The sequence below is a fragment of the Myodes glareolus genome, chromosome 13 (assembly GCF_982192425.1).
Source record: "Myodes glareolus chromosome 13, mMyoGla1.1, whole genome shotgun sequence".
Classification (NCBI taxonomy): domain Eukaryota; kingdom Metazoa; phylum Chordata; class Mammalia; order Rodentia; family Cricetidae; genus Myodes; species Myodes glareolus.
In genome coordinates this window covers 12602471-12629735 of record NC_142038.1, presented here as the reverse complement: position 1 = coordinate 12629735, position 27265 = coordinate 12602471, and the positions used below count along the sequence as shown (strand labels likewise).

The 27265-nt window shown below is 51.3% G+C and overlaps 1 protein-coding gene across 1 annotated transcript in view; it reads left to right on the top strand.

Moving 5' to 3' along the window:
- Nucleotides 1-27265, top strand: part of Zbtb7c (zinc finger and BTB domain containing 7C) — a 321380-nt gene that overhangs the window by 183913 nt on the left and 110202 nt on the right. The window contains exon 3 of the mRNA XM_085676413.2: nucleotides 7559-7620. The gene's annotated coding sequence lies outside the window, so the exon portion shown is untranslated. The remainder of the gene's footprint in view (nucleotides 1-7558; nucleotides 7621-27265) is intronic.

Sequence of the window (27265 nt, the reverse complement as noted above, 5' to 3'; positions counted from 1 at the left end):
AAACTTTCTATGTAGCTGAGGGTGGCTTTGAACTTCTGATCTTCATTGTGTCTCCCGAGTGCTGGGATTACAGATATGAGTTCCCATGCTAATTTACTGGATGCTAAGACTTGAGCCTCAGCCCTGTGCGTTGCTAGGCAAGTACTCTACCGAATGAGCTTCACTTCAGCATTCTTCCAGGTTACTTTGTAAGAATACCTGATTCTTCATTTCACCAGGAAACAGAAGACTGAGATCAGAAACTGTAGGCACTATTATTCACGTATCGCTTACATACAAAAGATGACAGTTATGATGTGGTCTGGGAGGCACGAAGTTAATAAGAGGCTTCAACAACCTGGAGAGCTCCGATATTGGCTATGTAGTGTTCTTGTTGGCCTAGATGTTCAGAGGCTTCAGGTGACTGGCCAGCTACCCCAGTCAGCCACTGGCTTTGGCTCTGGGAAGTCATCTTTACCTATTGGGTTCAACCTGGGATGAATAAACCTCCTCTGGGCCATGTGTGCTGAGCTGACTGGGTTCCTTAGTCCTGGCTGAATTGGAAGTAGACACGAGGAAGCAGGAAGCAGAAGAGGGCTTCAGCCTGTCCCAGTTACTCTCCTAGAGGTTTCTCTGGGTCCAGAAGCCAGCCCCACAGCATCCTTCCCCAGACTGTAGCAGTGGTGGAGTGGAGACTCCATAGATGCCCAGCTCTCTCTGCTTAGAGCTGAAGCCCATGTTTCTGCTGCGCATTTGTGCCCTCTGCTCCTCTGAGACCTGGTGACCTGTGGTCTTAAGGTGGCTCTTTCTGCCTCTGCGGCTCTGCTCAGCAGCTCTCCTTACACTCACACTTCGGGTCCTCCCCATCCTCCCACACTCTGCAGTCCAGCTGCACCTCAGGAACTCAGGGTCAGGAAGCATTCTGGAGGCCAGTGACAAATGGCAGTCCCTTTTCTCTTGGTCTGCAGTAGAGATGGCCACACGTGTGCAGAAACCCATGCTCATGAGACAGAATGCTCATGGAATATTCTAGAAACGCTATCCTGCAGCGGGTAGCATTAGGGAGAGCCTTTGGGGTGTGCCGAGGCAGGCAGTGTTTCTTCTGGGCCTGTGACAGCACTGGTGACCTCCTCACGATAGTTTCCACTGACTCATCGTCTCCTATGCCGAGGACAGAATGGCTGATCCAGGAAGAGCCCTGAGAGCTTTCCTATCCCCCAGAAATGGGTGGTACTGGAGGGGAGCTTCGTGCACATTTGGCATAGCTAAGTCACCTTTTACCTGCTACCCTATATGACCTTCAAACTATGTCCCCTTGCACTCTGAGAAGTGACCTGCTGTGTGCACATGTGATCCCCAACTGTTGCATGTTGGGTAGGATCCAGTTCTAGGAGACAGGTGAAGTGGGCACTTCAAAGCAGCCATCTCCCAGCAACACCTCAGCACCTCAGCAGGAGGAGCCCCACCCTCTCCACACCTGCCGGTGCCCTAGGCGAGTCTTCACTATGAATCCCAAAGGGCAGATTCAGGGAACACGACTTCCCTTCCGCCTGAAAGGATGCTTTTACTCCTAGAAAAAGAACAATTGACTGTCACACTGGACACCCAAGTGGAGATAGAACTTTCTGGAAAGTTGATATGAAGGAATGAATAACAGGACTCAGACCCTGGGAAATAAGACAAAGATAAAAAGGGCAGAGAGCTCACCAAAGCCAGAGAAGTGTTGGATCTACATCTTGTTCTGTCTGAGCTCAGAACAGCCCCCACCCCAGCCTGACACTTGCCTCAGGAGTCCCACAGGCCACAGAACCTGGCAGGGCTAAGGGCCACCACCAGGGGACCCCACAGTCATGGTCATAAACAGACTCGGGAGGACTGGACTTAGGCACAGAGAGCCTGCTGTGCTGCTTGAGTCATCAATGCTCCCCACACCTCACCCCACAGGGGAGATGCGGAGATGCCCTAGCCTAGGAGACATAAGACGTTCTGCACTTGGCTTCTTTGTATCCAAAGAAAAGCACTTCTCCTTTTCCAAACTTAAACTGCCATTTAGTGTGATAACACCGACTCTCCCTTGCTTGCTGGAGGGGATGTTATGGAGTATGGGAGGGTCTAAATGGCCTTTCCCCTTCTCTCCACATCCCCAGGTCATATCTGCCGGGACTTAGATTTACCCCGTCCAGGAACACATCTCTCTGAGGCCAGAAAAAAAAAAATGCTATGTGCGTGCTTGACTGAGCAAAAACCAGGGTGGGGCACTCTGACCAGGGATTGTAGATTATTACATCTTTGTCCTCCGACAGGCTGCCCACCCCTTGCCTCCACTCCCACACCCAAGCTCCACTGTTGATCTAGCTCTGGGCTTAACTGTTCCTTTCTAGGGCCATTTTACGATTCTAGGTCAAGGTCATTAAGACTCAGACTTCTAAGGAGCCACCATCACCCTAAGCAAGGACAGGAGGATACTGTTGCCTGAAAGTGCCATGCTCGCCCCTCCCCACCACATACCTCCCTCATTGATTCAGAAGGAGCCTAACTAGCCTCGTGCAGATGGACTCCGAGGGATGGTTTAGGTCCAGGCTGTCCCTCTGCAGCCACTTGCTGGGCTTCTCCAAGGCACCATTTACAGAAAATTTGAGGTGAAGCCCAGAGGGTACCTATGGGTCTCTTTCTCCTCGATTCTCCCCCAACTTCCCAGAGTATCAACACCTTATACTGATCTGTTAAGATGGGTGAACAGACGCCAGTGCTTTCCATCCGCCATCCTCTGTGCTCACGAGCTCCTAGGAGAGTCCCTCTTGGTGCGTTATGTCTTGTGGGTTTTGACAAATATGAACTTACAGAAAAGGTCTTCCTGTTCCCGAAACTCTCTGTACCCCATGTGCTCCTCCCTCACCCAGTCCCTAGCAACCATGGACCTTTCTCAGAATGCAGTGCAGAATGCCTTCTTGTTAGGTTAGCTCCTGTATGCATCTCAGCTGCCTCCTCTTCTCATCAGCAACTGAGAGTCTGCTGTCTGGACTGACTGCGCGTCTGTCTATCCATTTGCTTACCGAAGGACAGTGCTGGCGTCTTCAGAGTAAGCATGCAGGTCTTCATGCGGGGCACCCATTTCCTTCTCACGTGCGTAGTGTGCGGGCGCCTGAGAATGTGACTGCTGATCTCACCTTTGCAGGAACTAGGGGGCGTGGCTAACGAAAGTCTAGATCATACAGGTGGCCAGTGGTAGCTGTCCAGTCTAAACCACAAAACTTCACAGCGTCTGGAGCTGCAGAACCTGCCACCCAGACAGCCTCTGCCACTCCACACTTATTCCTAAACAGTATGCACCTGTGTTGTGCACCTTCCCACATCAAGGCGCGCTTGTCCCTGCTGCCCGGCTGCTGATGCTCATCAGCAGAACATGGCTTGAATTTGAATTCAGCACCCAAGTCTATGGCTGTGAGCTTGCGAACAGAGCTCTGGTCTGGTCTTCAGTGTAGCTTGGAGATTTGTCATCTCTGTGAGGCAGAGGGTGAGGTACAAAGCTGAGGGCCTTTCAGGAGCCAAGTGGAGGACTTGCAGGCCCCTTTCCCTCTGAGCACGGATTTCTCACCTCTTAAAAAAATATCCAACAGCAACTCCAAAAACAATACCAGTTTTGTGTCGCATGCTGATTGTTCGTGTTAAGAGATTTCCTTAAGGACACATGTCAAATTTGTACTGGTTTATTCTCCTTCTCCTTCCTCCTGCCCCCTCCCCCGCCCCAGCCTCCACACAGTCTTCCCAGGACAGGGGACTTCAGGACAAGCTAAAGAGTGGGGACTCAGACTGTGACTGCAGCGGGCTCTACACCATGCCCAGCCCTGGACAGGCACATCTTGTTTTATTTGGAAAGGGCCAATGAGACAGAGGGTGAGGTACAAAGCTGTGCCAGCACTAAATATCTGGAAGGTCTTGACCAAGGCTTCGAACTTAGCTCCCTCTCTGTCTGGAAGCCTCCCTAGAGGAGTGTGGCTAAAACCTGCCTTCTTATGGCTGCCTCCCTGGCAGGAAGCAGACCTTGCACTCAATGGACGGGCTGAAGCTATTCCACCTGCCTGGCAGGTGCATGGGACCAGACTAAACCACAAAGCATCGTCCAAATGTTAGCTAAGGGGAATTGTCAGCAACAGTGTTAATGTCGCTATTCATCTAGTTTTAATTTACAATTCATCTCACTGCCACTGAAAGCCACGAGTGTTCCAGAAGTAGGAACCTGAGTGTTTGTCACAGACACAGGCTTCCCGCCTTCCCTTGTCTGTTCCTCGCCAAGGCAGAGGGAAGCGATACACTGACCAGGAAACAGAGTCAGGAGAGAAAACCACAGTCATAGGCCCCATCTGTCTCTCCCTGGGATGTCAGACCGGAGCCAGAGCTCTCTGTTCTGTGAAGAGCACTTCCATTTAATCTGGCCCATCTGGGAGAGCACGGAGCATCAGTCCTGCAGTAGCCAGCTTGACAGACAGGGCCACTGGTCACAGAGCCAAGGGCTGGAGAGATGGAGCCTAGACGATGCCCTTTGGCCTGTTTCCAGCCATTCCTGGAGATTCAGGAAAACAAGTCATTAGTCTGGAGGACTTTAATGATCAAATGAGAGCCAGGAAAAGCTAGGTTATAAGTTTGAAAGCAACAGGGTCAATGTCTGGGAAGACAGTGAAATTACTGCAAACCTTGTCTTGGCCAAAAGGGGACATGGCTGGCACTTAGTCCCTAGAGAGTGGTGTCTAGCACTAGGGTAATGGTGGGGTGGAGTGTGTTACCTTGGAAGGTTATTAGCCGCTTTCCTCCTTCTCATCTCCAGCCATAATTTTATTATCTGTTTGAGTTGGAAGTACCTTCCAGATCATGCCCCATGTATCGACAGGGAGACAGAGGAAGCTTGTCCAGAGCGGTGGTGGGCCTCCTCCCATCTGTCCTTGGAATCTTCTCCTTCTTATCCCTTCTTCTTTTTTCTTGTAACACTCTGTTTTAACACTGAAAGCACATTCCAAGAAAAAAATCTAGGACACTGGGGGAAAAAAATTACCTATGCTGTTTATTCATTCTGGCTCCGAGAAGCCATTAGCTGTAATGACCCTTCCAAATGAATCAGACCTGTAAATACTCAGCTGCGGGCTGCCCGTGGAGAGGCACCTCCCAGCAGCTGACGGTAGTTGCTAGTGAGTTCTACCTGAAGTCCTGAGTTCCAGGGCTCCGCAACACAGTCTGCAGACCTGCTTCATGCCCGGCGTTCCCTGAGAAGGAGGCAGAGGAGGAGCCCATTAGCTCTTGGAATGTGCGGTGTGGTCCTGAGGCAGGCACGGGTCCCTGTCCTTTGTCCAGGACTTCGCTGGGAGGGGCACCACTCAGACGAGGGCATGCAAAGCAAGAGGAATCCGTCAGTGCAGGATACAGTGTGCGATTGCAAACACTGGAGGGGTCTGGAATCTGGAAGACTCCTGAGGGATGTGGGATTCGATCAGAGCCCAGAAGAGCGGGCTGAGGCACAGAGCATGGGCAAAAAGGGAGATGCCCTGGAGTCATGTGACTGGAGGAGCAGGTGCAGTGGTCCTCAGCCTTCCTGGTGCTGCGGCCCTTCAGTACAGTTTCTCATGCTGTGGTGACCCCCAACCATAGAATTATTTTCGTTACTATTTCATAACTGTAATTTTGCGACTGTTATAAATCATAATGTAAACAGCTGTGTTTTCCAATGGTCTTAGGTGACCCCGTTGAAAGAGTCGGTGGACTCCCATAGGGTCGCGAACCCCAGGTTGAGAACCACTGCCCCAGAGGCCAGCAGACGCTGTTTGCAGAAGTAAAGAACCCTGCCTCTCAGCATGCAGGCTCTGTGCAGCCTCAGGGCATAGGCCCATGCTTGTCAGATGCCCTGTTAATCCTGGTGACAACTACCCTGTTCAAGCTTGAGAGTAACATGGGCCACTCTGACTTCCAAGATGAAGATCGACTTCCTTGAGGAACCTCATGAGCCTTGCACCAAATATTACAAATGAATTTCTCAAAATTGAAACAGAAATACACACACACACACACATAATGTTTACTATTTTTGATACTTTTTAGTGTGCAGTTAATGGCATTACCTTCCCCACCTGGAACTCTGTGCTCATAAGACGCCCCCTCCGCTGCTTGGCCACTCTGCCAACCTCCCCATACTTTCTGTCTCTAGAAATTTACCTACTCTGGACCTGTCGAGCAAAGGGAATTATGCAGAAATGGTCTTCCTGTGACTGGCCTTGAGGTTCTTCCACAGTATGGGTGTATCAGAATTTATTTCTCTCTGTGGGGTGAGTGATAGTCCCTCAGGGGACTGTACCTACCGTATTTCATTCTTCACTCAGTGACTGCGTTAGAGACTTGGGTTGCCTCTGTCTTTGGCTATGGGGAATGAGTCTGTGATGAACACGGCCGCACAAATATGAGGCCTTGTCACTCCAGGCATTTGGGGGTCAACCCGAGCTGCTGCAGTGACTCCCCAGGGCCTTTGCTTCTCATCCTGAAATTTCTCCGTTGTGTGGCATTTGTCTCTTTCTCTGCTTTCCCAAGTCCTTCCTTTACCTTCTAAAATGTATTTCCTCATGACATGGTATATAGTCTCAACACCTCAGAGGTGGGGACCAGGGGGCACCCATGAGTCCGCATGGTGAGATCCAGGCTAACCAGGGCTACAGAGTGAGACTCTGGAGGGGGGAGGGGAGAGAGAGAGAGAAGATATTTAGCCATGTTTGCAAGGTCCAGAAAATTCACTTCCCAGCTTCTTTTCCATTTGAAATCTTTCCTTCCCTGTTCCCCCCCCCCAAAACTGAAGAACAAGTCAGTGGAACCAGAGGGCACCCTGTCTTGAGGCATCCCTACCTCCTCGCATTAATTGCCCAAACTTACATTACAAGGCATTACAGCAGTGACATGTGCAGGCAGAAAGCAGGAGAATTCACAGTTCAGGTTCGCGTTGTCATTAACTCAAGTCTTCGGTGTCAACTCCCTCCCACAGCGGAGCGTCCCTGTGTGGCCTCGCAGTCAACCTCCCCTATGCATTTTCTGGCCTTTGTTGGTTTGTGTCAGCTCTTGAACATTATTTAAATGTAGTTTGGGGTCCATGAATGCAATTACCATTGTGTTATTATTCAGAGGCAGATTGTTAAGATGCAGGCAGCTGTACAAGGAGATGCCCTGTGCTGTGAGGTCCAATTTAGGAGGGCCTTCTGAGCCCGTGCGCACCGTTGCTAAGCAACCCCATGCTACAGAAGTGGAGGCCTCGCTGGCTCCGGAGTGGGAAGAAGCCCAGTGCCTTCAGGGAATTGGAGGCAGTGGTCAATCGGAGACTGGCAGGGCGCCGGGAGCGGGAGGAGGCGGCGGCGGCGTGGGCAGAGCCTACAGGCCTGCAGGGGTGGGGGCGCCCACCTAACAGAACATGGTGTTCCTAGGGAGGGGAGGGGAGTGCTGCAGGAAGGAATGTCTGTGTAGAGAAGGTGTGGAGCCTGAGGCCAGCCAGAAAAGCTTGAAGGATACCCAGAGCAGATGCTAATGCGCTTCTCCCTGCCTGTCCCTCTCTTTGCAGGAAATGAGCAGGTTTGCAGAAAAACTGGTGGCCTGAAATTGAAGCCTAAGGAGTCGGTACTTGTGAGTATGAATTTTGCTTGTTGAGTTCTGTGGTTATAGCAATGTTTCTTGGAACTGGGCAGTTTCCCTGCTAAGGGCAGGAACTGTGTGACCTGGGTGGAATTGGCTTTGGGTTCTTCTGGAAGGTCCCAAGCACACAAGGCATCAAGTTGAAGGAGGATGCCCTGACCCCTGCTCTGCCCTATAAGTAGAGAACACCCCTGGGGTTTCTCAGACAGAACTCCTTGTCTGTGGATCTGTGAGTGGGCAGTACGAGACTGCCCTGCCATCCCAAGAGCCTTGTGTCTGCCCTGTTCTAGGTTTGCTCTTGGGTTGTCCCTGTCGGAACAATTCTCTCACACACCACAGAACAGTGTGCTCAACCCAGAGCCATGAGTCAGCCTAATCCTGTCATCGGTGTGGAAGAGATGCATGGGACAAAGAACCTCCTAGAAGGGCACATGGACCTACTCTGGCTTCCATGGCACAGAAAGGGGTACCACTGATGGGCAGGGAGAACATTCAGGGGAAGGACAGGCTTGATCTGGGCCACAGGGCAGGGACGGGGAGCAGAGCAGAGGCCTCGCTGGGGAAGACACTGAGGTCTTTGTGAAGGGCCACACAGGCATGGGTCTGATGGGCGAAGGGGAGGTTGGTGAGGCTGGGCAAGGTGCTGTGGGCCCAGAACAGCTCCATGACGGGTCTAGATGCGAAGATCCAGCACGCAGTGAAGTATTCCTCATCTGTGTAAATAAAAGCAAATGTCACCCAGGTTGTCTGCTGTCCCATCGTGTGCAGACGACTGTGTGGATTTTTTTTTCCACCAAACTTGAGACTGACCTTGAGATGGGCACATATTCACACTGGGTAAATAAGGGAAACCCATGTTGGAGATCTTCCCTAGGCCTCAGAACCTGTCCCTCAAACATGCACAGAGCCTTCTGTAGACAGCAGCAACTAAGGGCCACTCTCACCCATGAAGCCACCAGCACTGGGGACACACTGTCACCAAGATCGTGCTTGCTCTCCTGGACAGCCACTGGTGCCCAGGCTGAGAGACAACTGAAATATATGTATTTAACAAATGCAAGCTAGCAGGAAGGGCTGGCTATTTCAAAATACCAATAAGAGTAGTATTTCCATAGCGTTAGCTGTGTATACGCATTTGGCAGTCTTGGCTCTTGAGAGCTTCACAGAGGATCCAGGTATTCCTGTTGTGAAACTAGAGAAACTGAGACTTAGACTGGCTAAATACTTGATCAGGTTCACTGAGCTGTTATGTGGAGCTTGGAAAACGTTCACTCCAACATTCTGCTTCAGGACATTGGGTCGCTCTCATTAAGAGGCAGGTCCTGCTGGGGCTGCCCACACCTGCATTGGGGAAACAAAGTAATGATGGTCACATGGTCCCCCAGCCCTCGTGGCTGGATTCTCTTCATTCTAAGGCCAGTGTAATGTGTGTCTGGCTTTCATAGGCAATACATCAGCCCAGTGGTCTCTAACAGGAAGGATCATGACTATTCTGCTGTCCCCAAAGCAGAAGGCCATGTGCACTTATAACGCTAGGGGCTACTCCATCAACATGAGAGCTCTGGATGCAACTATCAGTGGACAATCTGTTGGAGTCTCCTGAGAGTGGATCCTGAGATGGTACAAGGTGCATGTGACATATGCATAGAGAGCACTTGTTGGGGAGACAGGGCAGCAAGTGTGGGGTCCAGGCTCCCAGCAAGGAGCGGGGATATATGCTAGGGTGGGTCTCCTCAGCTCCATACAGCGCTGTGGTGATACGTGAGTTGGAGACAAGGATGCCCCGTTACTCCTCGACCACTCACAGGGTGTTACCACTTCCGTGACATCACCTGAGTAAAGAGCCAAAGAGCCAGGAGTCCGGAGACTGTCCCAGGCAAAAGTCACATGCTGTACACTCAGTAGCAAGATAGGAATGTGCTGGTAGGTGAAGAGGACCCGGGCCTGGCACCCATGGCATTTATTCCTATGCCTAATTAGCTTCTCTGTTGTAAACATAGCCACATGTTACAGTTACGTGACCTGGCAGGTACCTTGATCGCAACTACCTTTATGTTCTAGAAGCATGCTGGGGATAGTACAAGGATCAAATAGTGATACAGAAGGTCTCTAATAGTGACATGTATCTGTACTGTACTGAAAATGTGTGCTTTTATTAACTGAAGTCTAAATTCTGGATTGGTGATAGTCTTGTGATTCTTAACCAGAAGGTCCCCAGTAAACAGTCCCTTCCCAGTCCCCAGCCCCAAGTTTCTATTCTCCTAGAGACACCCAGTGTTACTCCGGTTGTGTGTTGCTTTTCACATTGACAACAGCATGATTTAGATGCTCAAGTCTGGTTACTATAGCGCCATACTGAGAGACACCACCTTCCTGTGGCCTGGACTCAGCAGCTGGAGCTATTCATAGGGGGCTGACCAGAACCGAGCTTTTTCTTTGGAGAGCAAACTGCTCTCTGGGGGATGGCTCACATGCATACATGCTTTGTAGATGTTCCAAACCTCCTAGAATTTCTGCTGTGATATGTGATATGACAAGTGATATGTGATATGACAGTCACTCTCTAATTGCAATGATGGTTTAAAGCAAATCACACAGTTTGAGAACTCTGCGCTAAAGCTCTTGGAATTCCCAAGCCTTTAAAGCAATGTATTATTTCTCCAAACTCATTATTTAGTGCAAATAACTGAGGTATCGCTGCACGTGTTATCTGATGTCATTAGCATCCTGTTTAATGACTTCCTGGGGTCCCCAGAGTGCACAGGGATGAACTGCATTGTCAGCACCTTGTGACTTCCTTGGATGCAGTGATTTGAGTTTAGTTTGGCGGACACAGTTGGTCAGGGATGGAGTAGGCTCCTTTACTTCCCTGTGGTAGAAAGCTCTAGCATTGACGTCATCTGTCAGCAAAGTGGCCCAGACCTTCCTTGTGTGGCAGGCCGATATGGAAGAGCTGCACAGCCCTGTCACAGCTGGGCTAGTTTCTGTTTCCTTATTCTGCACATCGCCGGATCCCAGGCCTTGCTCACCTGCATGTCTGTCTTTTGAATTAGGTCTATGGCTTTGGGCTAATGCTTATGAATATCGAAATAGCAGTTACTTTGTATTCTTATTAACCCAGCCTGTATGTTTCTCCCTTGCAGTCAAACTCCCTGCTCTCGGTTCACTCCTCCGCCCCCAGTATAGTCTCTAAATTACAAGAAATCCTCTAACTTGAGCATGGCCTGTTCTAGCCCCAAGAGGGATTTTGGTGGCACCCCCTTGAAGACCTGAAAAAAAATCTCATTTCCGTCCAAGAAATTGAATCATTATCTAGATTGAAATAATATCTTTCCTCAACCTGCAACAAGATAAAGGATCAAATTGGTGGAGTTTCCTTATCACTGTAGTTTGCAGGACATGGAATAATGGCCTGTCAGTGCCTCTGGCTGGTGGATTCTGTAATACAGAGCCCATGGTGGCTCCTGACCTGCTCTGCATGACTCGGTATCCGTGGCGATGTAAGACAATGCTGTTAATGACAAGTGTCATCGTATGAGAAAGAGAAGTAGTGTGGGGCCCAGAACAGCATGAGCAACGGCAGGTTCCCCTCGGACAGCACTCGTGTATGGGTAACTGGGGGAGCCAGCAAATAAGGCAGACATTCCTATTCTTTCAGAGCTTAAGTGTGCCGAAGTCCTAGGCTAAGCTTCAAGTGCTGCAGTCTGGAGTAAAGGGTGGCAGCTGGAGAAGGTGGAGTAGATCTTGCTTAGGCTGGTAAATGAATCGGCTGTAGACAGGACACTGACAGAAATCCTGGGGAGAGAGCGAAAGATAGGCTGGTGTCGCATCCACCGTTGTTACAGGTCAGCTCTGGTCTCTTGGGCTTCAGGCTTCTCTTGGTTCGGAGGAGGGTGGCACCAAGGAGGGAATCAGGAGAAAGAGGCAAGGTCATGTTTATGTTTAGTCCATGCTCCTGGCTGGTCCCCTCTGCCCTTCCTGCTCCACTAGCTGAAGCAGCTCTTCCAATCCCAGGGTTAGTCCTGCAGATGTCAAAATGTGGATGCAGGAAAGGATGCTTTTCTCACACTGCTTAGCATGATGCACTCTTGCATCTAAAGAAAGTTTCCAGCCGAACAGTGGTGGTGCACACCTTTAATCCCAGCACTCAGGAGGCAGAGGCAGGTGGATCTCTGTGGGTTCGAGGCCAACCTGGTCTACAAAGCAAGTTCCAGGATAGCCAAGGTTACACGGAGAAACCCTGTCTTGAAAAACAAAAGCAAAACAAAAGAAAGAAAGAAAAAGAGGGGAAGAAAAGTTTTCCTAGCATCAGGGCCAGACTTTTCTAGTCCAGTTGGCCCCATGGCCTGGCTTCACTGCCCTCCCTATGACAATGTAGAAGTGACTAAAAGACGCCAGTATCTGACTGAGGGCTTTCAATGTGCCAGTGCTGTTCTAATGGGTTTACACACTTGACCCGTGCCACTGTGTGCTTCAGAAGGGTTTAGTAGCTGCCTTTAATGGCGGAGACGCAGAAAGGCTAAGTCACTTCTCCCAGGAGTCACTAAGTGGTAGAACTAGACTCTGAATGAAGCCTAGTAGTCTGCCTGAAGCCTTTTCAAATTTAAACTGTGAGGACAAAACAGTTCCTCAGACCCTACACCCGAATCCTATCGCTGAGAAGAGCAATAATAGCAGTTATGTGTTTGTGATGCTCCAGGAGGCCACACAGGTAGATTCTGTCCCCGGCGGGAGATTGAATGACAGTCGATACCCATGGGTGTGGGTAGCCGAGACACAGCCTTCAGATTGTGCCTTCCGAAGCTGTTCTCAGCATGTATCATGTGGTTTGCCAACCACTGGCCTGCCCGTCCTCTGACCCAACCCCCACCTTCCTGCAGATGCCACCTCCCCAAAGCCTTTGGGGCTGCGCTACCTAGCTGCCTGGGCCTCCTGGGAAGGGACACCATCCTCCAACCTCACCCGATGTCCCCTCATGCCCCACCCTCCCCAGCCAGGTATAAGTGACATGAAAGTGCCTATCAGCAGAATCGTGTCTTCAGGAGGAGCACTGGCCTGTCAGCGAGCTTGCCTGATTGCCATGGTAATCACCGGCAGGATGAAATGATTCCATAATACATTTTCATCTGAAACAGGAACAGGTGTGCAGGGGAAATCAACATGGATCAACAAGGCCAGTCTAGGGAGATTAATAGCAAACTTAGGGTTGCTCCGGGAAGCAAAGGGAAGAGAGACAGACATATGCGGCTTGTAGTCAATAGCCTTTCAGCCTGACCTCTGACCTCTGACCTTCCCCTGACCCTTGATCTCTGAGCCTTTCCATTCTTCTTCAAGCTTTTCTGTCTTCGCTACCCTCACCGTGCTTGGCCACCTGTCCATCCCACCTCCCCTGAGAAGCAGTCCTGGGCCCACCAGCCTGACCCTGGGAATCTTGCCTCTACCAGCTTCCTGCAGCCCCGTGCGAACTCTTGCTCCTCATCTCACTGAAAAATCCCCTGACATGAGTGGATCTAGTCTGTGACCCAGGCCACCTGGCACAAGTCCCGCTCAGCCATCTTCTCTTGGGGAGCCCTCCTGAGCTAGTCGCTCCACAGGACCAGCCAAGCGCTTCACTGGCCAAGGTCACAATCATCCTGTGACCTGGTGAGGCCTGGACTCTGCACACCAAAAGCTGATTCTTTGCGCTGGACTGGAATCCATCTGCATTATGCCGTTCCTTCCAGAGATGGGCTACAAAGGACAGCCAGAACACTGCCCAGTAGTTCTGATGAGCAAGGTCGGTGGTCTCTACTTATTTCCACAAAACTGCTGGCCCTGGATATGGGAGTCCACCCTCCTGGGATCAGAAGGACTATCCTGGCTGCTCCATTGTTACCTTAAGGGGCTCCGGTGCAGAGCAAGCTCGAGGCCACCTCACTTGTGAGTCCTGGCACAGTGGGGCATACTGTTAGCTCCCCTGCTTTGTCCTGGAGCTGACAGCTTCTCTGCCACAGGGCTGGAGACAGAATGGACTTGACACATGCATCACATCAAAGGCTTTCTCCACTTTCAAACAGCTAATGCATCAGAGGAGTTGCCAGGCCTGCTCTGAGGACACGGCAGGCATTAGCTAATATCTTGATTTTAATAGATGAATAATAAGAAGCCCCAAGTGTCTCTCAGAATCAATTTTGAAGAACACACTCAGCCACTTGCCCACCTCCTTGTTGAATCTGACCCCTAAAGCACTCCCGACAAAGGGTTTAGCCCAGAAGAAAGGTATTCCTCTAGCAACTTGGCTCTCTTTTAATTCCTTCCTCGTGTTGCTTCTTGGTGAACAGTGAGCCGTGAGAAGAAGAACTGAAGTTGGAAAGCAGCAGTCCTCAGAGGGAGGCCTGGACAGGCAGCCCTGGCATTTTGTCGGGTAGCACACACTGTCTTCCAGGTGGATCCCCTCACCTAGGCTGCTGCACAGATACCCACACATTCCTCAGGGAGGGACTGCACCTCTGCAGGTGTCTGTGCAGGACATCAGGAACCCAGTGGCATGCTCAGAGTGAACCCTAGGAAGGGAGTTGGAGTGAGAGGCCAGAAAAAGATGTGGAGGGGTTCATGAGACCCAGTGCAGCCACCGGGACTGTTAAAATGGGGTGTGGTCTTTCCTGGGACGGAAGAGGAGGGTCAGAAAGGGTATGAGGAGGGGCCTCTTTTCCTGGACTGTGGTGTCTGACATAGCCAGCCTGAAGAAAGGGAGACAAGGCATTAAACATTCTACCCTCCCTCTGATCTCCACGCCTTCCTTCCTAATTGCTGAATCAGCAGGAAGCCCGGTTGTGGCCTGCCTTTTGGTACAAAGTATCTCCTGGAGGAGGGTGACAAGCAGGATGGAAGGACAAACAAAATACAGCCCAGCATGCTTGCCCCTAAATTATGGGCCAGGACGAAACTATTCCAAGAGGCCTTATCAGGGCAAGCCTGACCTGATGACCAATGTAAAGGCCTCCAGGAGAATTCCAGGCCCCCCGAAGAGAGAGTGTAGGGAGAGAGAGCATAGGGAGAGATAGGAGGGCAAGCAAGCTTGTTTTGGGGAGATCGTACCCCTCAATTCTTTTTAGGAGGAACTTTGGCCAAAATCTCGTGGACTCATGTAATTTTGACTTTCATTTTTCATATGAATGGAAGTTGAACGTATTTTCATATGTTTAAGAACAACGTTAACATCTTTCTTTGTGTAAATTTTCTGTTTCTATCTTCCACCCGTTTTCTTTCTCTTTGCTTGCCTATGTCGAATGCCACTTTTTATTAGATTACAATAAGTTAGATTTCATTATCACAGTTTTTTTTCAAACAAAATCTGGTTTTGTTGTTTCTTTCCCCCTCCTCTTTCCCTCCCCCTCCCTTCCTCTTGTATCCCCCTACCCAGCCATTTTCAAGACATGTGACCTTTGGCCTTCCCCAGCCTTTCTCAACACCTCCTGATCCACTCTCAGGATCCCTGTCTAGTTTTGCAGTCTGTGCCCACTGTCACAAACCCCTAGTTACATTCCTGTAAACATAAGAAAAGCGTGCCACTTTGCCTCTCCAAGACTGCTCTTACCCACTTTCCCCTGGGCTTTCAGTTCTCCGTCCCTTGGGTTTCTAATTAAAATGCTTCACTTTTTAAAAATTAAAATATACTGATATTATTCTCTCCCTTCCCATTCCCCTCCCATACCTCTCTCATGTAGCACCCCCCTCCTGAAATAATTTGTCTCATTTTCTTTGTTTCTCTCTGTCCCCACCCACACACACCCCTACTTAACCTAAATATATAAATACAACCCGCTCAGAAACTTTTTATACTTCTTAGTGTTAAACCTTTGTCTGTGATGTATGTGTCAGAGGTTTTCTCTTGGTTTATCATTTTCCTTTAGTTTTACTTTCCATGGTGCGTGGTGTGCATGTATGTGCCATCCCCCCGCCCCCGTGTGTGTGTGTGTGTGTGTGTGTGTGTGTGTGTGTGTGTAGACAATTATTCAAGCTTGTCTTACCCCATTTGTAGTTACAATGGGGAAACCTCATCATGTATCCGAGCCATAGAACTTATCTATGTACAAACACAGTTGTTAACATGTTTTATTGAAAAGATGATAAACCGTAATTTTAAGATGAATTCTAAAAGATGGATTTGTGTTCTCAAGATGATGGGTAAAGGGCAGAGAATGAGAAAATGCAGTGTGCAGACATTGAAGCCCAAACATGTTTGGTTTTAGGAAAAGGACAAAAACAAAAAAGTGTGGTACCTGTTCTGCAGCCATGAGTACTTGGCACAAGGAGTCAAGCTACCTGGGGTAAACATAACCCCTGTTGCCACCCAGTGGCAGGGGTGTTTGGAGGAGGGAGAAGTCCTTTGGACTGATGAGAAACAAAAGATCAGGTCAAGGATAAGGCAATAGTTAAGGAAGTATTCCTTCTGAAGGCCATGCAGGGGCAGGGCAGCTACCTTCAGGTGCAGGGGTGGGACAGCTATCTGTGGGTGCAGGGGTGGGGCAGCTACCTTCAGGTGCAGGGGTGGGGCCACTACCTGCGGGTGCAGGGGTGGGGCAGCTACCTGCGGGTGCAGGGATGGGGCAGCTACCTGTGGGTGCAGGGGTGGGGCAGCTACCTGTGGGTGCAGGGGTGGGGCAGCTACCTGCGGGTGCAGGGGTGGGGCAGCTACCTGCGGGTGCAGGGGTGGGGCAGCTACCTGCAGGTGAGTCTTCTACCTGCTGCGGAGTCACATGAGTGGTGGGGATACCAATGAGATTGCAGAGTGAGCAGCCAGGTTATCAGGTATTGGCCAAGTCAGGAGTGAGGGAGTGTGTGGTGTTGAAACAGGAGATGGGAGGTACCTGAACTTTACCCCAAAGGTGGTTGGAAATTACCACACACTGAAGAAAGGAGGCCCCAAGGGGAGAGATGAGAATGAAAGTAGCCTCGTCTCAAAGCTGATGTCAAAATTAAACAATAAGTTGAAAGCATTTCAGTTGCCATTAGACCTGCTTAGAGCACTTCAGCAATCATTCCTTGTGTTTTGAGGGACCTACTGATTTCAAGTCCAGTGCCCATGATGATCGCCTATTCAAATCATAAGGCTGGACAAGAAAACTAAGACAGGGCTCAAGTGAAGGCAGAGGAACCAGTGGTAGAGCTCTTGCCTGGCATTCACAGGACTCTAAGCAAGCTTGTGATCAGCTCAGGTCTAGAAACACCCTGGGAGAAGGGGCTTCAGTCAAGGACTAGAGAAGGTTGGAGTTAGAAGGAGGAGTCTCAAACACATTTTGCAGTGGCAGGAGTTAGGGACTAAACATAGGGACTCTCTGAGAAAGTCAGTGGCTTTGTGCACACACTCTGTTCTTTCCTCTGGCCTCTGGATTCTCTGTCTCTGTTGGAAGCCTTGCTCCGCAGCCTTGTGTGCAGGAGCTTCTCCTTGTACAGGGCTGACCCATATCCACAACAGAGGAGCCAAGGGGAGAGTTAGGAGCTGGCAGGGGAGTCAGGGAGGCAGTAGATTCCGGTGCTTTCTGTTCCCAAGGCTGTCTCTTGGCGGGAGGGGTTACCCAGGACCCCAGGGATTCATTGCTTCTCTCCCCACCTCCAGTGAGGGACCTAGCAAACAGCCCCACGAAGGCCTTTCTCTGTGACCCCATGGGTCATGTCAATCATGTGTGTGAGAAAAATAATAAGTCTCCAGCAATGTGGCCACTGTGTCCTTTCGAGCTGGCTTATCTGCTCCCCTGGCTCCTGCTGATGAAGGCCAAGAGGTTGCAGAATCTTCCAGAAGCTTAGTGGAGGGGGAGAAGGGCAGATGAGGACTGTACTCTCACCCCTCTGCCCCTTCAATTCTGCAGCTCCTGATGAGAATTAAACATCCTGACAGATTTCTCACACCCTACTCCCAGTCCCCCCATCCGACATTGCAGCCAGCAGGGCCACAAGCTGGGGAACTGGCTATGCTGATGTATTTCATGGGTGCTGGGAAGGCTCATCCCACCAGGGGCTCTTCACTAGGGCGCCGCTTCAGACTCACTTGCCAGCTTCCCGACCCACACCCTATCTTAGGCATGGCTCTGCAGCCTGGTCCAGAGGAGACCAATCAGCTCTCTCCGTAGGCCACCTGCATGTCTGTGTCCCAGTTTTGTAGTATGCCTTGCCTTGTCTTGTTTTGTGTCAAAGGTAGCTGTGAAGTAGGACAGCTCTTACTGACCTTTGAACCCCCAGATTCAGAAGAGATTACAGAGTTTCTGGACAGGAAGGAATGACCTTGAACTCTGACCTGGCTCTTGCTGATTGACCTCAGGGAACCCATGTGTCCTGCCTGAGCCTCTATTTCCTCATTCACTATAGGGGTCTACTGGCATCTGCCTTGTGGGGAGAGGAGGCTGCACCAGACAAAACAGTAAGCTTGCCGGAGCAGCAGCATGCTGCCTCGCTCAGGCACAGCATCTTCATCCACTCCCAGAGGCAGGCTGTGCACCTGTGCTCTAGCGCAGGCCAGGGGGATAAGCTGACACTTGAGGGCCACTTTCAGGTGTCTATAAGAGCTATCCAGCCCTACTGTGGACAAGCCAGTCTAGAGTAACGAGTACAGTGTCTCTATCATCACACTTAACCATCTCCCCTGTCACAAGGAGAGTGGCTTGTCCAGGTCCTTACAGTTAGGATTGGTACCCGGACCTTGTTGAAGGACATTTTCAGAGATATTGTTCACATGGAGGCAGGGCTCTTATAAGTAGGGGGCATGGGGCATTGTGGGAGAGGGAATCTAGAGGGTCTCGTTGCCATATTCTTAAGACCTCAAGATCCCCACTGCAGATCAAGATAGATTGGCCTGGTTCCTCCTTCCGCATAGTGGCTGTATCCAGAGGTAGCTCTCTTCCCTTGTTTAGCTTGTGGCCGAGCCTGGGAGCCTTGGACCCTGAAACTCCATGGACTCAGGCAGGGACAGAAAAAGTGCCAGGGAGACCTATTGCCATGGGGATTTGGGCCTAAAAGAATGGAATTCCCCCCCCCCAACACACACACACGAACACACACACACACACGAACACACATCCCATCTTCTTATGCTCCATTCCCAGCCGGGCATCGAGAGCAGGCCGCGCCGAGTCAGGCGCAGGTCGAGAGCAGGCCGCGCCGAGTCAGGCAGCCCTCGGAGTACAGTAGTGGGGCCGAGGAAAGCACCACACTGCTGCGGCATGCCTGGGAAGCAGCAAAAGAAAGCCCCCAGAGCCATGCCAGATCTTCTGTCTTCAGTCATCTGTTAGTAGCGAAAATGGCCATGGGGTGGGATAGGAGGTGAGCTGGAGCAGATAACCCTGGAAGATACCTATGGAGGCTTTGAGCTGTGCGCAGATACATGGGGACTGCCCGCGTGCCATGCTAAGGTGTTAACTGGCTCCCTCTAAGCAAGCGAGCACACCTGGCCTCCCAACCCATCAGCTAAGATGCAAGAGAGCAGGTCTAGAAGGCTCATCACTGTGTCTGACCCGGCTTGGCGAGTGCCCCAGGTAGAATGTCTCTCTGCACTCGTGTGTCTCTCTGCTGCTCTCGACCCAACCCTTCTCTGTGAGGATGGGGCTCAGCAGCCCCTGCTCTCACCTCACCTGCTTTCATCTCCGCAAGCCTGAACTCTAGAAATGTTGCCTCCCCCACCCTGGGAACTGTGATGAAAAGTCCCTGTTCACCCCTGATGGACCAAGACAGCCCCCAAATTGAAAGGCTAGATGCTGTGTGAGCCAGGCCTGGCAAAGGATGCTCACAGTAATCCAGTTCATCAAGGATGTCACAGCAGAGCCCGTATCTGCTGACTACTAGGCACAGTGAAGCAGCAGAACACCCGAATGTACCATCATGTAGGCACCCATGATGGCTGGCCGGTATCTTTGTCGGTTTTGCTGGGGAAACGGGGGGTCTTTGAGTGAGCAATGCTCACATGGGACTTTTAATGACTGTGTGATGAAATGACCCCTTAGTCGTGTTCTGGCAAAGGTTAAGACAGGTGTCGTGTGAGAAAAGAGATAGAGTCAGGAAACGGAGTCTCTTCCTCCACTCTTCCTCACAACAGGGAGGACAGACAGTTAGTTTACTGTCCCCAGAGGAACACTTTGAGAATAGAAGTGTCATTATAAGGAAAAGCAGATGCAGAGCCGTCTCCTGGCAAACAGGAGACTCTGTGAGCCATTGTGTTTGGCTATCTTATCTTGGCATTATACCCATGGCAAAGATTGGCTTCTCAGCCTCTCCGGGTCACTAGGGTCCTATTAGAGCCCCAGTCCCTCACCTCCCTGACCCTTGTCATCCTCATTCCTACATCTCATCCACTTACTGTATAGATACTGTTTGGTGACTCCTGTGTGGAAGACAATTTACCAAATACTTCAAGTCTACAGATGAGACTATAACCTTGGTCCACCACTGTCAGCCTGGGTCCCCTGTCCCTTTAGTGACACTCCAGCTCAGTGCATGTAGGTAGCAGGTTTTTTGTTGTTTGGATTTTTTTTTGAGGGGAGGGGACAGGAGGAAGAAGCAAGCAGTTGTGTAAGAGCAGGGCCTGGCTCTGTCTGAAGTGTGCCCAATGGTTTGGTCAGGACATATTCTCCCAGGTACACGGAATATTCCATCTTATGGCAGAGCAGACTGACAGGCATAGCAGTGTGCTGCTAGAAGTTGGGAAAGCAGAGATTCACACCAAGCTGCCTGCCAGGAAGGTCCTCTCCCGTTTTCCTCTCCTTTGTATTATTTACCCTTTGCCTGCTCCTCAGTCCTCAGGCAGTCACCTAGACAGTAGATCCTGGGGTTCAGGTAGATCCCAAAGTGGCAGGTTCAGAACCCTGAGCCAGTGGCAACCCTCACCATGGCTGCTCGGGGACTACCCTGCCCTTTCCCTCCTAGGCTCTCAGATCCACAGCAGAGGAGATGCCCAGCACAGAGGAAGGGTACTAGGTCCTCTGAGGAAGGTTGGGAAGGGGTGGCCAGAAACCACTTTCACTTTTGGTGCACAGGTCACAAGACCCATACCATTCTTGATTTGATTCCCATTAAAATATTAATGGAAGTGAATGTTCCTCAATAAGAGGAAGCTGTTCCACACAGGGAAGATGATCTGCCTGAGGTCTCACAGGCCAGGTGATTCGATCCAAAACAGTCACCTGTCCCCATTCCCCCGTTTTTCATAAACAACTTAACAGTTGTTTTCATATTTGAAAATATTAAAAATAGGCAGTTAAATAGTTGTAATGCTACAGATGGAACCCAGAACCTCAAACATGCCGTGAACACTCTCCCACTGAGCTACACACCCAGCTTCTGGTTTAAGACTCAGTGGGCATTTGTATTTGTTTCCTCTTTGGTTTCTAAGAGTTTCTTATTTATTGTCTGTTACATTTAATTGTTTGGAGCCTGGGTGTGCCCGCATTTGTCACGATACAGTTTTCCCCTGTGACCTATACATTTACCATCGCAGATCTGTAAACTTCAGGACAGAAGCACCAGGAGGCTGTCCTGCAGCAAGCAGACCCCTCCCCAGGGCCGTCCTGCAGAAAGCACACCCCTCCCCAGGGCCATCCTGCAGCAAGCACACCCCTCCCCAGGGCCATTCTGCAGCAAGCACACCCCTCCCCAGGGCTGTTCTGCAGCAGCCTTCACACTGGCTGTCTGCACATCTTATCAGAGTGACCCTCACCCTGGACCCTCACCCCTATGCATGCTTTGTGCTAGGCTCTGCCCTGGCTTCCCCAGGGTCTGGCCTTAATGATATGCTCAGTGAAGCGAATACTGACCAAGACAGTTTCCTGGTATGTTTTCCTAGTCACCAAGCCCAGATCACAGGCAGACCTGGTTTTCTTTTGAATGGTCCTCTTTTTTTCCCTCCCTTTTGAAACCCTATGATGTGGGCGGCACCTTCATCTGCCTGTGACTGTTTCTGTGAGAAACTTCCCCCACTCCGAGCTGAACACAGAAAATTATCTTTTCAAACATACCATCCAGGGTGACTTTATGAGCTCTGCAGTAATTGCCCTCGCGTCTACTCAAAGGAACCTTGAACCACCGGCTACTGCTGTGTTCCAAAGGATGAGAGATGCGTGGGTGACCAGAAAAGGACTCTCCATCCTCTTGGGGCTCCTCATTCCTTATTTCTGCTAAGGTGGGAAGGACCACTTCAAAAAGCTTCTTAGACTCACAGATCTAGACTCTGTTATCACCCCCTCCTCTTCCCCTCTCCTTCCCTCCCTCCAGCTCAATCTAGTGGCTCCTATGTAACATTTTCAAGCAGGTAACTCTGGCATTGGATCTGTGCTGAATCACAGCCTTGGGTGCTCTTTGATATTAGTGCCACATGCTCTCAGGATGTGTGTGTGTGTGTGTGTGTGTGTGTGTGTGTGTGTGTGTGCGTGTGCGCGCGCGCGCGCGCGCACGCGCGCGCACCAGGCCTAGGTTAACAGTTAACTTCAATGGAGTCCTCCTCAAGGAGCAGCTGGATGGAGGAAGGCGCTGAGCCAAAGGCTCAGAATAGCCAGCCCCTGGCGCCAAGGGCTGAAAAGGGCAGAGGAAATGAGTAGGCCAAGCCCCCTGGGAGGGAAAGCAGGAGGATGGGTTTGTGGCTATGGCCTGCAGCAGCTCATAGGTTCATGAGAGTGTGCTAAGTGAGTTGAAGTTCAGGTGTGAGGCTTGTGAGGGTAGAAGGAAGTTCTAGGTGTTTCCTCTGGCCAAAGGAGGCTGGGTCACAATGCCACCTCCAAAGGGTCAGTTGCAGATCCTGGCACAGGCCGTGCTGCTGAAAGTTAGTGAGTTAGAGATCTGTAGACTGGGCAGGAATTTGGACCAGGTCAGCCTGGGCTTTGAAGTGTGTGTGTGGGGGGGGGGGGAGGCATGGTTCCTGATGAAAGAGAAAGGAACCTCTGCCTGGGCTGGGGGTTGGGGGCTGGGAGCAGGAAACAGCATCAAGAGCTATTTATATGTAATGGGTCCAGTAAGGACAATACAACCCAGCCACCTTCTTGCTCAGTACACTGGAGGCTCTCAGTAAGTATAACTGGCTTCCCTGAGTCCCACAGGGCTTGTTCCGCTGCAGCTCTCAGGCCCACTTAAGCAAAGCCATCACTCAGTGCTGCAGGCAGCACAGTCAGTACCAGGCTGTCCCTGGCCTCTGTGTCAGCTTGGTGCCCGTGCCCTGGGAGTGCTGCGTCTTCCTGCTGGAGAGTTCCTTTCCTTCATTTGCTGTTTCGCCTTCATTCCTGTTGCTATGACTCTGGATGGAGCCACTTCTTGTCTTTGAGGAACCATGGACTTCTAGATCCCACCGTTGGCCTGCTCAGAATGGTGTTCCTCAAGCTAGCATCCCCACAGCATCCCTGGTGGGGAGGATTGCTTTGGTTCCTGGGTCTATGTGGCAGGTGAGACACTAGGGACTCCTGTTCTAACAGAACCTAGTCAACTGAACAAATCACTGTTGCTATGTGTGTCTGCTTACATGGACCATCTCGGACACTGGGCTCATGAGGATGGAGGCTGTCACCAATGCTGTGTGCATCCACTCACATGGACCATCTAGGATAGTGGACTCATAGGGATGGAGGCTATCACCAATGCTGTGTGCATCTGCTTACATGGACCATCTAGGATAGTGGGCTCATAGGGACGTTAAGGCAGGAACTGAAGCAGAGACCACAGAGGGACACTTCTTACTGGTTTACTCCCCATGTCTAGTTCAACCTGCCTTCTTAAAGCAGCCAGGAACCCCAGTCGGGGCGCGGCACTGCCCATGGTAAGTTGGGTCCTCCCACATCCATCACCAAACAAGAAAATGAACTACAGACCAATCTGGTGGGGGCATTTTCTCAATTAACGTTCTTCTTCCAAAATGACTGTAGCTTATGTCAGGTTGACACCGAGCGAGCCAGCACAGCGGGAGATAGATGCAAGTGCACTGGAGAGATCATTTCCTCGGTGATTTTTGAAAGGAACAGACACCTGTGTTTGAGTCCAGGCCCCACCCAACACTAGCTGTGGGTCCTGGGTCAGCCACCCATCTCCCTCTCTCCGTTTCATTGCAGTGCCCAAAGGCCTCGAAGAAGAGTAGCTGTCATGGTTTTGATGACTCTGCCACTCATTGATGCTAAATGTTCAAGTTTACAGACTTAGGGAGGAGATGTGTGCTGGCCAGCATCCAGAGCTCTGTTTTGAGGCCAGAGCCTTGGTGGTGAGATTTGGTAAGGAATAGTAGTGGACTCTGGAAGGTCACCATACAAGGATGGAACATGGGCCTTGCCTCCTCGGTGGCCAGGCAGGTTAAGGCAAGGTAGAGCAAGTGCTGTGTAGGCCACACTGTTGTGGGCCACTCCACAGGGTGACTCCCCATACCCTGTCTCTAAAGGTTAACTTAGCCCCAAGCACAGGAGTGACTGGAGCCTGTGACAGTCTTCCCAGAAGCTAGAGATGGGCACCAGCAGGGGGCAACCTACTCTGTTTAAATTGCTTTGTGACAAGGGACAAGAACCTTCTCTTGCTGGTTTACAAATGCCCTCCTCTGTACAGTGAAGAGCTGGCCAGTGACCCTTCCACCCAGCGTGGAGTCCCTAGCAGGTAGGAGATGCTTTCACAAGAGGTAACGACACCACCGTGAACCGGCATGGCAGTCTGTGGAACTCTCACATGGGAAGTAGCAGGAAGCAGTCCTGGGTCCTTTACCACGTGGATCGCCTAGGCAAGTTAGTCCCTCTTTCTGTGTCTCAGTACCCTCCTCTTTAAAATAAAGACAAGCTGGGCATGGCGACACATGCTGTAAACCCGGCCTCCAGAGATGGAAGCAGGAGGTCAGCCAGAGCTGCATGCAGACACCTAGTCCCCAAATAAAAGGTCAGTGATTCCAACTGGAGAAAGAGGAACAGGGGCTATGTGAGGACTGAAGGAATTAAAGAGTGTAGTTATGAGAGTCCTGCCTGGAAGTGGGTGGGGCTGAGGCAGGCAGAAAGCACTTGGCCTGCGCCAAGATAGGCAAACTGTGAGACAGGGGAGTTCTAGCTGGTGGGCGTGCGTACAAGTTCATGTGAGTGTTTGAATGCAATGTGGGTGCTGGTGTGGTTCTCTGTGCGTGCATGCTGAAAGAGTGTGATCAAGGCTGGGCTCTGAATGAGAGAGAGCTCTTGGTCTTGGGCTCCTTGCCACCAGCAGCACCACGTTTCTGGTTGTGTGGTAGCCACCTGCCCCTTTGCCTGTGGCTGTGACTGGAACACGCCTGCCTTTGAGTACAGAAGCAAGGCCTTGTGCATAAAACCCAGGGTGTGATTAATTTAATTATTTCAAAAGCCCCTTTGGTATTTCATGAGGGTCATGCCCCTAGCTGTGGGCTTGAATACAACTGCCGCAGGTTTCAATAAAATCAATTAATTTAATTTGATTTGGTTTTATGTACTTGGAGCTGGTACCTCTTGAACTCAGTATGAAAATTATTGCAGAATAAAAATGCATATTAGTGCTCAGAGTCCCGTGCCCTTGGACTCTCTTCGGAGAGCCTGCAGCAATGATCACAAAGGCAGATTCCCCTGAACTGGCAAGGGCTGCTTATCCACTGTCCACGATGACTGTCTTTGGGAGGACGGGGTTGCAGGCTGCTCAGGGTGCCTTTCTCACTCTCTGAAGCACTTTCCGGCAGTGGAATGAGTGCACCCTAAGGAGTGCCTTCTCCGCTACATTCTTCAGGCCTCCTCGCCTTCAGGAAGTAAAGAGGGCTGTGGCTCAGCAACCCTGCCTACATCTCAAATACAGGGTCTTTCAAGCTCCCCCCAGAAAGTTGCCACCACCCAGGGCTGTGAACAGGTTCCACCATGTTCATAGACGGCAGAGAGTCCACACAGGCCTGTTGTTCCAACTCTCCTTTCATTCCTTTGCCGGGATAAGAGCTGACAAAGTGTCCAGGGCCAGGGCAATAAAGCCGAAGCTGGTAACAGCCTGTCAGTCACTGACTGAGCCCAGTGCCTGCTACCACCTAGTTTTGGCGGGAAACGGTTGAAGGGTTCATCTCGTCATCCCCCAAGGATATCTGAGATCTGCCTTCAGACTTCCCATTGACCCTAAACACCTGATCCACACCACAGAACCAGGCCTCCTTCCGGTTCTAATGAAACAGCCAGGGAACTACTCCTTCCCACCTCTACCTCCTTTCCAACCCTTTCTGAAAGACTTTCTGAAAGATACGTGCTGTGTGCTGAATGCTTCCCTGGACCATCCCCACACTATCTGATTTAACCCAAGCATTGGCTCTGCATGATTTTCATTACTGTGCGGTAAATGCAGGGAGGAGAAATACACTTCTAAGGTTGCACTAGGGATTTCATCCCACACCTAACTGCAAGATTTACAGCACCCCAAGGGGCCTCCTATGCAAAGCCAGCCAGGGCCTCACAATTCAGCATCTTCTAACCCGTCTGACCAAGTGCAAAGGCAGGAACGAGATCACGATGACAATTACTAGTGAACTCACAACACCCCTGGAGGCTCGATTATCTCCACTTCACATATGCAGCAGCCTAGGATGAGAGAAGCAACAACGAGTCCGAGCCACTCCGAAAATAACTTAGCTGGGCTTTAGCTTCGCCAGACTCTCTGTAGTCACAGCGCTCGGTGCTTTAGCTAGAGGTGCTGCCAGGCGACATCTGGGCCTCGGGGTCACCCAATGATAGCGGCAGCCTGGCTGGCTGCCTGCGTACAGGAGCCTGGCCCGGACTGGACAGCTCGAGCCCCCACGTCCTCAGCTCTCCCGGGTCAACGCAGGTCCCGTATTCCGGGGCGGCGCTGGCCTCTCCAGCCCAGACCGCAGGCAGGAGAGGCGCCGAGCCCCTAGCCCCCAGGGAGGTGGCGGATGAGAGGTTGAGGGCGTGGTAGGACTGCGGAGGAGAGGCCAGAGACCGGAGGGATCGGCGGGAGGGTCTGGGCGTCGGGGAGCGCCGGGAGGGCCCGGAAACTGGGCACCGGGGAGAAGCTAGCGCCGGTCAGGGGGTGGGGCAGGTCAGAGGAGGTGTGGCATGGGGAGGTGGGCGGGTCCAGGAGAAGGAAGGGCGGTTAGAACTGGGTGGGGGCGTGGCTTGGCGGAGAGGAGGCGAGGTCAGGACTGAGGGTGGGGTAAGGGGCAGGGCCAGAGGAGGTGTATCTGGGGAAGGGCGCGAGAATCGTGCTCAGTTCCAGGGTTGGTGGCAGAGCCTACCAACTGTCTTAAAATCGTGTTCCTCCTTCTGCTTTCTCAAGGTTTCGGCCAATGGGCCTGGCTGGAAGAGGGCGGCGGGCTGGTCTGGACAGGCAGGGTAGCTGAAGGGGCGTGGGAGGTGTGCTGCCCCGCACTCTACTCTTCCGGCCTGAAGAATCTTTCCCGAGTCCGCCCAGTTGGTTGTACAGTTTTCCCCTTGCTGGTCCCACCCTGTCTCCTGAGCCTCCCTCCCTTCCTTTCCTCGCGGGGTTACATCCTCTTCCGGATGGGTTCAGTTAACCAAAGGCAAACACTGTGCCCTCCACTCCCAGTTTGCCCTCTCCTGGGAAATTCAAATCTGGGCACACCCCTTGATTTTCTTTCCCTGCCCGGCTCTCAGGGTCCTTTGGAACATGACTCAAGGTTTTATAACTTGAATTCATCCTGAGAGGCCCTCCT